Raw genomic sequence first — 12,626 nt, 5'->3', positions numbered from 1 at the left:
TAAACATCCCTTTTGTAATTGGCAATTTTGTAATATTTATTCACAACAGATCTGATTGTTGGATTCCCACTGGCTCCCCTCAGGAGGGTTTGCGTGAAATCAGTTTGAAATGGTGTGTCAATTTTTTTCTGAAGTCACCATCTGGCTGATAGACTTGAGTCTGTTCTAATACACTGACCCAGTGAATCGCTGCTAAACAATTCCCGAGGGTCGACACTCCTCTCGCAGGCAAGCCGGGGAAACGCTGCAGCGAGAAAGAGAGAGTGAGGCATATTTTAATGTGTTCTGTTGAAGGATTGTAAAAGAATTTGATTTATCTAAAGAAACAAATCTTTGGATGGTCTTGTTCACTCTCACTCTGTGATGCTAATTTCAAATATGAAGGGAGATTTAGGTCTTTCATTAATGACCCAGTAGTGCTGCCTGGAATTGTGCTGGCAACCTCCTTTCTCCCCTCCCCCCCAAAAAAACCCAGGCCAGCAGAGAGGAACCCAAATGCTCAATATTAGCAACCTCTGCAACCCAGGTGGCAAAAATAAATATTTGATCAAATACATTGCACATATATTTAAAACACGTGCCATCATATGGAATGCTTTGGAATATTACTGAAGCAACCCCATTTCATATGACAAACAATCCCATGGATGAAACAGACAAATATCATATTTTTAAAATATATTGGTTTAGCCTATAGTGTGAAATGAGGCGGCATTTGAGATAGTTTTAGATCTTCTCTATATGCTCTTACATGTTAGTGACACATGTTTATATGGGAAATATTAGCAATTAGGAGGTATATCTTTCTTACTACACATATGCAGATAGAAAAATGCCATTGCTACTTTTATCATTGTGATGTTATAATTTCTTATTATGCACAAGTAAATATATATATTTATACCTGTCATTATATGAATAATTTAATTGTTCAGCACAATACAGTATATGGAACTTGCACCTTTCACTGTTTCTACACTATGTTGCACAACTAATCCATCTCTCTGGGAATATATATACATCCTTTATATATATGTATACCCTTATATATGTATATGCATATACACACATACACAACCATATATCAGCCTGGCAAAATTCTACTTACCCAGGATGACTAATTTTTTTTGACAGGCGAGTAAATTATCACCATAGCACTCATTTTTTCAATTACCGTCAATCATCATTCTGAAGAGTGAGCAAGCAGTTTTTTGTCTTAGACTAATAAATTTTCCTAATTGTTTTTCAAGGCTGAATATTAAGTGTGTACAAATAAAATTTATATAATATAAACCTATGTTAAGGGCTCGATCCAAAGCCCAAGCCCGTCAAAATCAAATGGAGGCTCTCGACTTCATTGGATATCAAGTCAAGCCCTAAAAGATCATTTGTTTTTCTGCAGCATCTCAGAGAGCTAGAATGCAGAGAATGTTTTACAAGGTTTGGTAAAGAATCGCTTCTTGTAGTCCTTTCCCACTGGGATAGGTAAATATGGAGCAGGGTAAAGGAAAAAGCTAAAATATAAAGCCTGTAAAGATATCCTGCCTACTAAAGCATGGCAAATAAAGCAAAAAAATTCATGCAAATATCTATTTCAATTTTAAAATTAATTTGCTTCAGCCATGCTGATGTCCACTCTGTTTAGTTTGCACCCACGTTCCAGGGCCTGAACTTTACTGGCACAAACATTCACAGGAAGCCCATTTCAAAAGTTACACACCCAAGAATGTATTATTCATGCATGCAAGTATGTTTGCTGGAGATAATTGCTCATTCATCCAACTGGGAAACAGAAACAACACCATGTGACTTATCTGACCAATTATTGTTAAACAACATTAAAGTTCAAATTTCGAATATTTTAAATTATGCCATAAAAAAACAACAACCCAAAAAGACCTTTATGGATTAAATTTAAATAACTAAAAGAAATCTGAGGAAATCATGATCTGCTTGCAAATATTGCATGAGCAGAAAGAGAAGCTAAAATCCTTGACTGTATTAGTCATTGTAAATCATTGGCTTAGCTCTCATAGCAGACTAGCTATTGTAAGGGGAAGTGGACAGTTAGGGTCTGTGGGGCATAGTATTAATTGGAGGCTAAAGGGAAAAGGAAATTAAGGAAGAGTGTGAAGAGAGTTAGTGGATCAGAGGGAGAGGGTGCCATATACATGGAGCAATATAAAAGAGTGAGATTCCCATTCGTGGGGAATCAATACTGAGACAGTGAGAAGGGCCATACTAAGCAGCCAGTCATTATGATGTGTAAGATCTAGGTACAACATATCCAAGGAGAGTTTTGAAACCCGGAAGTGTCATTTTGAATTGGATTTTGAGAAATGAGAAGAAGAAAATGCCCACTGACTTCAATGGAAGCAGGCTCAGGCTGATGGTCCTGTTTCTTGGGGCGAGAGATTAGTTAGAGTAGTCACAACATTCTGGACTCACTGACGCTAGACCATAGGGTAAGAACTGCAGCAGTCAGAAGGGGACTTGATTAATGCATGAAAAAAGATTTTAGCAGAAAGCGGGCCTGGTACAGACAAATTTTAGCAGCGTACTGCAGGTGCTGATAAACATCATCACTCATGGACCAGACCACTTACCACAGCATGTGAATAGGAACAGCAAGCCCAGCCATGGTCATGAGTGGGTCCAAGATTTCTTCCCTTCATACCAAGTTACTGGAAGTCAGCTGAGATGATTGTATCTTAGCGAAATGAATATAAATCTCTAACAAGGCTTTCAATTTATAAAGTGCTTATTATCCTTGCACAATCTCAGAGGCCATTATAACAATATGCAAGGCTTATTAACCCCATTTTACAGAGGGGGCAAATAGCACCCAGAGGAGGTGATGTCACTTGCCCATAGGCAGGGTAGAGAACAGGACCTAGGGCTACCAACTCCCAGTCCTGTGGCTCAATCCAAGAGAACACAAAAAAATGCATTTTCAGAATGCTATTTAGAAATTCCTGTCACTACGTGGTCCCTGTGAACGTGATAGATCCCCAAAGGGGATCCAGCCAGTACCTTTAGAAATCCCTGCTATCATTAGTGGGGCTGGCAGTCTTCTGATATCTTGGCAGAATGGAATGACACCTAGGAAACACATCTCACCGCAGGAATGCCTGGGACATCAGAGATGTTCAAGGTTGCAAGGGACGTGCTATTTTAAAAAATGTTGGTTAACATGAGAGTAGTTGAAACTTTGAGCATAAACTGAGTTTGGGGATGGTTAAAATGTTGATTCATTTATCAACAGTTTAGCTATGGTTAAATTAACAAAATTATGAAGAAACTAAAATTTGTCTTACAACAACTTTAAAACTCACTGATCTCCCATCCATCCCAATACTACAAAGCAGCATTTTCTGGCCTCTAAGACACATTTTTCAGAAGTGCAAGACAGTGGCTCCCTGTTTGGGCGTTAACTTATCATTGCTTTAGTAGAGGGACGCACACATTTTGTCATAGTGTAGATGTCATTGTAGGGGAGAGTTTGTCCTATGGACACATCTCTTCCTGTGCGCTGTTGTGCCGACTGTGTGGAGGAGCAGCTGCGATTGTTATAGCAGGAAGGAGGTGGGGTGTATCAGCAGAGACTAAAGGTCATCCTCCATTTTGGAAGGTGGAGCTTTGGGGTGCAGATTGTAGCTAATACTGGGTTCCGGCCGCTATGTAATGTATAAATAAAAGTAATGTAAGTGTTAAATACAAGTGCTCCATGCCTTAAAGAGGAACATAACACACAGCCCATCTCCTGTCCCACTTGTGACTGTGTATTCTCTCCAGAGTAACTACAGGAAGTGCTCAGATGGACAAGAAATATTTTCATGAAATTCAGCAGCTGAGAACAAGGAGGAAAGCCAGCATCATATGGCCAGCTTGTTTTCCATGGACCACCAGCAAGTGCTGCCTGGACCAGTGTGTGAGAGCCACCGCTTTGTTACGTTCACAGGGCCAATTCCACACCAGCCAAGGCAAGGAACTGCTGCACTAACAGGGCTCTGGCCTACCTGTCCTTTCCCCGGATCAGCTTTCGGGAGGCTGTCCCTTTAATGGCATCCCACCCCCACACCTAAAGCATAGTGCTCTCACTGTGCTTAAGGGAGCAGGGCTGTATATTTAAGAAATATTTATGTATTTATTTTAAACTGATTTAGAGCCCAAACCTGTTCCCTTTGAAGTTGAGGTCTTGGACAGGCATCCTGAAATCTGGAGTCAGGCCCCACAAAATACACAAAATCATGAGAGTCTTTTTAAAAAAACAAATAATAAATAAATAAAAACAAATAATATATTTAGGATTTATTTCTCTATGGGTTTTAAACCGTTAAGTCACACTTGGGTCACATCTTCATGCTTTTCTCTGCAAACACGAGGACTAGAAACTTACTGTTTTTCAAAATGAAAGCTGAGATGCTCATGAATTCACTTGTCTAAAGAGCAGAGGCCTTCAAAAAAAACCAACAACAAACCCACCGTACCATGAGAATTGGCTACATTGCAGCTAGGAGTGGGAGTAGGCCTATATTCTTCCTTGTAATGATTTGATTACTTTGTGTATTACACCATAGCGTTTATTTCAGATCTGATGTACGGAGTAAGATATTTTACTCAGAAACAGAATCTTTACATTTGAAGCTCTCTCTAGTCACCTACCAAATGCACCCCACTTAATTTTTTCCTCTGCATAACCCTTTTATTTACACAGCTTCAGGTCAGTCCCATTTGACTACATTTGTCATTATTCCAGTTAATTGCATATCAAGTAATTGCATAATATGGCTATTTGCATGCCAAACTCAGGTCCACATGCTGTTCTTTGCAGCGTAATTGCTCAGGATAAGTGACTAACTGGGATATTCCTGAGATTTTGCTCATTGATCAATTTCATTGGAAAGAAATATTAGCATGCTGGGTAAAAAAAAATACAGTATGGTGGAAAATATCAATGGGATTTTAAATGACTAGTAATAGTAGTGCATGGAAACCTTCAATCTAATGATGAGTTGAACAACATGCAAAAAAATTAGGTTAGCTAAAAGAGTTTACAAAGGTTCACTTCTCTAAAGGCCCAGTAAAGTCAACTGAGAGCCCCCCATTGGCCTCAATGGGCTGTCAATCAGGTCCTCTGGACAAAACTTTGGGTACTCGCATACTATGACTATATGCATATTTAGTGAATGTTTTCATGGCTCTACATGTAACCAGAGTGCATTGTATTAACCACTGCTGAACGTTGGATCCAGTAGGTGTTGAATTTGGAAGCCCTGGAAATCTTTGTGACCCCCAAACTTCCACAGGGGAACCTTATTAACTTGGATCTAACTTGCTCTCACCCCATAAGAATGCTCCAGTAGTCAGAAATATAACATCACACCTCTAGCTATCGGCTGCCAGGTATCCAGTGGTGCTTGCTTCAGTGTCAATTAGCTTTATTTAAACATGTTCCTAAATATTTCAGGAGGGGTGAGAAAATGATATTAAGGTCTATCTGTAACCACTCATGTCTCCCCCAAAACAAGATATTCACTTAGAGGTGGTGGGACCTGGACTGGCTCTAAGAAGAAACTTTCCCAGTCAGCATCAGGTTTCAGGTTGGTGGCCTTCATAGAGCACGAGACAATGTGAGAGGGCACTTACAAGTGAGAATTTTAAGGTAAACTTTAGGACTGTCAATGGGGTTCTGAAGAACATTGGTGTGGAGGGAGCAGGCATGCAGAATGCAACCTGGGGGGAGAAACAGCTAGCGGCAGAGCCAGGATTAGATTGCAGGACTCCTGGTTCCTAGACTAATCATCAATCTGTTAAACTATGCTGCCTCTTTTTAGCTCACTGAAGAAAGTAAGTAAATCCGTTTAGTTCATGTCTGAAGATTAGTGACATCATAGCAGAAATTTCTGAAGACTTCACAATCCATCATTAACTTCAAGCACTCAGCAGCTGACCTTCCAGTGATCTGCTGCATGTCATCCATCCATCTCCTCACTGGTTGTCCCCTACTACGATGAGCCTCCACAGTTCCTGTCATAACAACTTTCTCAGGGTTATTTCCATCTCTATGCCTAATGTGACCAAAGTACACTCTCGTGGCAATCCTGGAAAATGTTCATACTACGTGGCAGAGTATCAAGAATCCTTATAAATCCATTGTTCTAGGAGGCCTTTAGCACTTTAAAAACTTTTGTAGCTGCCTACTTACCTGGGTTATGTTTGTAAGGAAAGACATTATTCTATTTGCATCAGTAACATATTTCAAGCCGTGTTTTAGAACATTATATACAATGACCGGAAGAGCATGTGAATGCCTGGGGTAGCTGCTGGCTGCTGTTCACTCTGAGCATGTTCAACCTGGGCATCCCTGGGAGATCGGGGCTCTCTCTGCTCAGCTGTTTCCCATCCCTCATGTCACAGGGTGGGACGCAGCTCTAGTTTCTGCTGTTCTCACCACTGCTGAAAATAAAGTGAAGAGAAAGCTGGATGCAGCCTCCTGTTTGCAAATACAGATGAAGACAAACAGATGAATTCAAGCTGCTGGAAGGAAAACAACCCACAGCTCCTCTGGCTAATGGTGGGAAACTCAAAGGGTAAACAAAACCTTTAGCAGGTCCCTCTCATTCCCACCAGTCCTTGGAGTCCATCAGTGTTTTCTAATCTTTACTTCTAGAACCAATTGATTTCTTGCCAGTCTGTAACTTTTTACTGATGTTGTGGCTGTTACAGTTAAAGACAACCAGGTGCAGTAAACAGGGATGTCTTCTCCCCTCCCCCTCATTACCCACAGAGAGACACACTGAGCTGAATACAGGGACTTGCACTTTCCCAGTCCTAGTGGCTCCCAGCTTTGAAGGATTCAGAATCCCATACGGATAAAGAATTTACTTGCTGCCTATTTGTCATCATGTCAGTGACCTCATTCATAGTTGCAGGTACATAAATGAGAGATGACAATACAAAAAGTGATACACCAAAGACAGCCTTTACTACTGACCCTATTTCAGGATCAGAATTCATAAACTGGTGTATTTAGCCATTAAAAGCTAGATCTTCCCCTCCCATGAATGATCCAAGAAAGGGCAAAGGTATGCTCTTGGGAGGTATCATGCTGGCTGAAAAGGTGTGAGGAGTTTGTGGAGGGTGCAAACTTGCAGATCCCCCATGGGAAAATTCTGCATTTCTCCAGCTGCATGAATAGATAACCCTCTCAGGACACAATAGGAAATAGTGCAGAAGGTTGACTCAAGCCCATCCCTAAAACAGCCATTCCTTTCATTCTGTTTCCTGTCCCTCTTCAGCGGCATCATACACAATATTGCCATCCATAGTTCCTTCCCCATCTTTCTCCTCTTCCGACTCCACCCGATTTTTCTCTGCACCATCTATCAGGAGGGAGACTCAAAAAGGCCCATCTGGAAATTTACAAAGGAAGGTGAGCAGGCTCTGACCAATTATTGAAAAAAGGCATTTTCAGCAGTTTAGGGGAAGTTGTGGCTCATGCCTCTCTCTAGTTCTAAGTCGACTTTCCATATTAACATATTATAATAGTAACGAATTACTAAGCAGTCAACTGGAGATCTACAAGTTCAAAGTACTGTACAAATGTTAATCTTGGAATATGTCGCAGAACTATTTTGAAAGCACAGAACGCTGCTGTTTGTATGGTTTTGCATATACTTGTTTGCAAAGAGCATGTCATTCCATTAACAGTATAGTTTAGATATGTTGGACCTACATTATCAGAGTTTCATCCACTCAATATCACTTCCATTAAAAATGAAATCAGGAAACCACTTAAAATATACTAGCCCAAATGTTGTGTCTTTTGCTCAAGAAAAACTCCCACTTAGTTCATTGGGAATTTTACTTCTCTATGGGCTGCCGAATGTGGCCCATTGTGACAAGTCAGAGATTCTAAGGCAGAATCTCAGTATTTTTTTGGCAGTCCCTTAATTGGCTTGAGATTTTATGAAATTCACAAAAGCAGACATCCATCTGTTTTTTCTGACTTTCAGTAACAATATTTATCATTGCCAATGTGTCAAAACAATAAAACCATATGACATTTATGCAAAGGACCCCTTCTAAAAAAAATCACAACTTTTGGACTTTTCAGTAAGCGCTTATGGGTGCAACATTTAAAGCTACAATTGTAATTCCCTACCCACTCACCCCCAAAATATTTTAACAAGGGATCATTTCTTCCAGGCAGGTGGAAGGACATGCCTGCATGACCCTAACAACCGCAAACCAATCAGTGGAAAAAAGTTCCGTAGGCACAATGAATAAATGTGGTTACACCAAACAGAAATCAATATTAATTTTTGGTGGAGGTGAAGCAAGTAGTGCAGGAGAATTAACTAATGTCAGGAATTGGTCTTAAGGTGCAAATTCCTTCTTTTTTGGGAGATGGTTTCCTCCAGTACAGCAGGCTGCATTATATCCCCGATTCATACTTTGATTAATGGCATTGCTCTTCTTGTCTGCTTCATTGTGATCTCATGTAGGGTGTTGTTTCAAGCCCCTTTTGTTCTTGTAGTGTAACTTATACAGAATAAAAGATTAACATGTTGTTCTAGAATTCTTTCTGTAAGGACTGAGTAAAAACTAGCCTGGGCTTCGAGCACCGACTCCAGAACACAGATGGATTTCGGTACATGACACGTGTCTTCCCAAAGAAAAATGAGGTCCCTAATGGCACCTCATAAAGTGACTACGTCTCTTCTCTTTTGCTGAGTAAATCTGATGCATGTGTGGTTCTGCACCTGCATGCTTGGATGCACATGTCTCTGCACAGTCTATGTGGGTGGGTTGCGTGTGTTGTACAGATGTGCCCATGTGATTGTGCTGCATCCCTGGCATTGACCCACACTTGTGTCAGGTGCCTAGTATTATGCAACGCCTCTGGGACTGTCTGGTATCATGGAGCTACGTCCGGGATCACAGACCTGCGCTGTGTGTCTGGGATTGCACAGTACCTGTACTGTATTTATGCCTCGGCTCGGGTCTTTTTTATTAGGTTTAGGCAAGGGCCATAGAGTTTCTTCATGTATTACAGTGAATAATTAGGTAAAGTCCAGGCAAGCAGTCTGCAGCTTTTTCAAGCCTCTAGAAACAATCCTTCATCCCCCAATTTTTACCAGCCACCAGGTGTACAGCTACTTCTTGATTTCTTCCTTGAATCAGTGAAACGGGAGTTTGGATCCTGCAGAGTCAATCTGAACTCCACGCTGATTGCACACATCTGTCTTCTGCTGACAGCTTTGCCTGTTAGTGGAGTGAGTCTGCTGTTTAATTTACCTGACTTGTTAACAGCTCACTGTTTTGAAGTTGTAGGAAGTAGCTGATTTCACATTTACAGTCAAAGCATTGAATTCCCATTGGATAACTAAAATTCACAAATAATCTGGTAATTTGTCCGCTGTCTTGGGAGCCCATGGGGATGCTGATCAGTATATATCACAGTGTTTTGGGAAAAAGATTGATGAGCAAAGAGGAACACAGCACAGGCTGGCAGGCTTCCAGGGAGGGATGCTGAATGCTAAAAGCCCAAGTAAGTCATTGCCAGTGAATATAGGTACAAGGTCTTTTACAATCCCTGAATCACTGTCTTCTTAAAAAGGACTGCTTGGGAGGGCAGTTCGGAGGACATTACATTCCCTGAATCACTCATTACTTTAAGAGAAACTGCACTGAATGGTTGTCCTTTATGAGCTCTACATCACTGCCACCTTCAACAGAGACTGAATTGCTGGGCTACTCTCAGGACCTCACACCCCTGAATATCTGAGGGGGAAGAGGGAGTTTTCATGCCGCTGAGTCACTGATTCTCTGGATGGATCTGCATTGGGCTCTATAAAGTTTCTCCCATATCTGGAGGGGCTAACGATTAGTCCTGAATCACTAAACGCAGCAATGACAGAGAAACACAGTTGGGGAAGTTACCCCCACCATGCGTCATGGCCTTCCTTTCCAACCACACCAGCTGACCAATGCTATCCCAGCACACTGCCCTTTTCCCTTCCGAGCGCTTGTGTAGGCCCATTAGCAGTGGCTCTTCCAGCTGCTTCCTAGAGTAATAGCTAGCCCAGATTTTTGCTCTCCATGGGAAAACTCTGCCCTTGGATGCTGGAGTGGCATTCCCATTGAAGGAAACGGGAACATCAAGTTTACACCAGAGGATAAAATTGGGCCCTGTGTGTGCATCTTGAGGTTTATTTTATATTAACACTGTTCTGAATATAAACTTTGCTGATGCTACAATAGCAAAGGGAGAACTATTCTCATGCTCTCAGCAAGAAGCATGCACCTTACACCTCACTGAGGACTCCTGTCTATAGCCATGTTCTTCTGCCTGCTCTACAACATATTGGTGGACTTGTTTGTTCCTGGACCTGCTTGATCTTATTGCCCTATGTATGATACAGCAGTGGTTTTCAACCTTGTTTCATTTGCAGACTCCTAAACATTTTTCAATGGCAATACAAACCCCTTTGGAAATCTTAAACCTAGTCTGCGGACCCCCAGGGGTCCGTGGACCACAGATTGAAAACCACTGTGATACAGTATAGTTGTAGTTCTTTCTTAAGGAATACATTTATTTACAAACACACACATGTTTTATTATTAGGGATGGACAAAATAACTTCCCTTGAACTGTGAACATCATGAGTTAGGACCTGAAAGTTAGTAGGCTACATAGGAGATATGGTAAAAAGAGCAGAGAGGACCATATCCAATGAAAGAGTGTGAAAATGGAGCAGAGAGGAAGGAGGGTAAAAGAACAAATATAGAAACAGAGAGAAACTTGTGGTAGAAAAGAGACAACATGCCCACTTGTGGCAAGCAAGCTCTGAGATGGCTTTTCTCTTCATGACAAGGTCCTTGCGCATTTTGGAGAGCATCTCTCTCTTTGTTGCCTGAGCTTGATAATGAAAATCAGCTGGGAGACTGGTGCTGACAGACCCTTGAATTGTATGTCTGGTGGCAGGATACTCTCAGTGGAGGACTTTGGAATTCACTCCCTCTTCCCCCTTTGACCCAACACAGTCCAATGCTGTTGACCATGAGGCTCATTTACCCAAATCTTTACTGAGGCAGATGCTAGCGTGGGGCTTGGTGGCAGAATGTTCTTATTTACATTAATGAAGTTTGGTTGGCATGATGTAGCACATTTTTGTTTTTGTTGTAAATACACCTAGAGGGCATCTTATAAATGGAATTAATTACAGTTGTTAATTAATTAATTTAATTAAATGCAGCACACAGGTTTTTCTTTCACTAGACAAACAGAATGGACTATCTTCAGTGCTGACTCACACTATGTGCAAAATGACTGAGCCCAATTTATCCTGCCTGAGACTTCGCTGCAATCAGCAGGCCTCCACCTGGGAGCCTGTGTTGCCAACTCCTGTGATTTTAATCATGCATCTTGCGATACTGGGCATGTTGGAAATAATTTTTCCTAATCAGTTTATTAAGGTCTACTATGACTCAGCTTCTCCATAAGAATTCCTTTATTAGTCCCAAAGGCCACTTGGGGTGTTGGTTACATACAAAATACAGACCTAAGCCTACACACCCATTTTCTATACCTTAGCAACAATAAAGTTATAGGCATTGACCAAAATACTTACCAGTTCAGGTCTGGGAGACCCCTTCCCATCATGGCGCGGCTCCAGAGGGGGAAGGAAAAGCTCTGACCAAGAACCCCTAGAAAAACCTTGCTTTTTTATACACTATAACAAATAGGTGATGTCATTGCTGGTTACTGGATCTTCGCTAAAGTCAGCTGAAGCGCTTTAGGACTGCACTCTGCTGCTCTCCCTTATCTCTCTTTACCATATTCGCCCCCAACTACTGGACTAAGCATTTCTAACCAATTATTTACTGCACCTGGTGCCCAATTAACCATGTTTTCTTTATTTCTATTGCTTTGCCTAAGCTTTAAGTAAGATAACACTGGAATTTCCAGGGTCACTACAAATTTAACACAAACAACTTCTCTTTCTCATGATTTAAGTCTTTTTAATCACATGTCGGGCCTATCATGCATGCTAAAATCCAAACTCAATTTAAAATCATATTTTACTCAGGCCTAACATGGGCCTGTATTCAAACATGGCACTTTTCCTAAAGCCCGATCTCACGGATTCATGTGATTATGTGAGACTCTCAGATTTTGTTTAAAGATGAAAGCAAATTTCTTGCACTTATGGTTGCAAAGAAAAGCTTGAAAACATGACCTGAGTGCACCCTAATGGCTTAAAAAAGCAGAAGACAAATAGACAGAATGCCAGAGTTATTTATTTTAAAAACCCTCTTGATTTTTAAGCCAATCTTTTGATTTTTGGAACCTGACTTATGTTTTTTGAATGTTGCTGTTGATGACACACAAACTTGGCCCAGGGAGGATGTTGATGGGAATGCAAAGCAATAACTCACCCTTCAAAAACCCCCTGGAAAGGGAGGATCTGGGAGCTCGGGTGCCTGTCATTCTGCAAAACCACACTGAGAGGCTCTGCCTCTTCCAGCCCCATTCGGGTGACCAGACAGCAAGTGTGAAAAATCGGGACAGGGGGTGGGGGGCAATAGGATCCTATATAAGAAAGACAGAAAAATCG

Source organism: Gopherus flavomarginatus, chromosome 9 (assembly GCF_025201925.1).
Source record: "Gopherus flavomarginatus isolate rGopFla2 chromosome 9, rGopFla2.mat.asm, whole genome shotgun sequence".
Classification (NCBI taxonomy): domain Eukaryota; kingdom Metazoa; phylum Chordata; order Testudines; family Testudinidae; genus Gopherus; species Gopherus flavomarginatus.
This window is presented reverse-complemented; position numbering follows the sequence as displayed.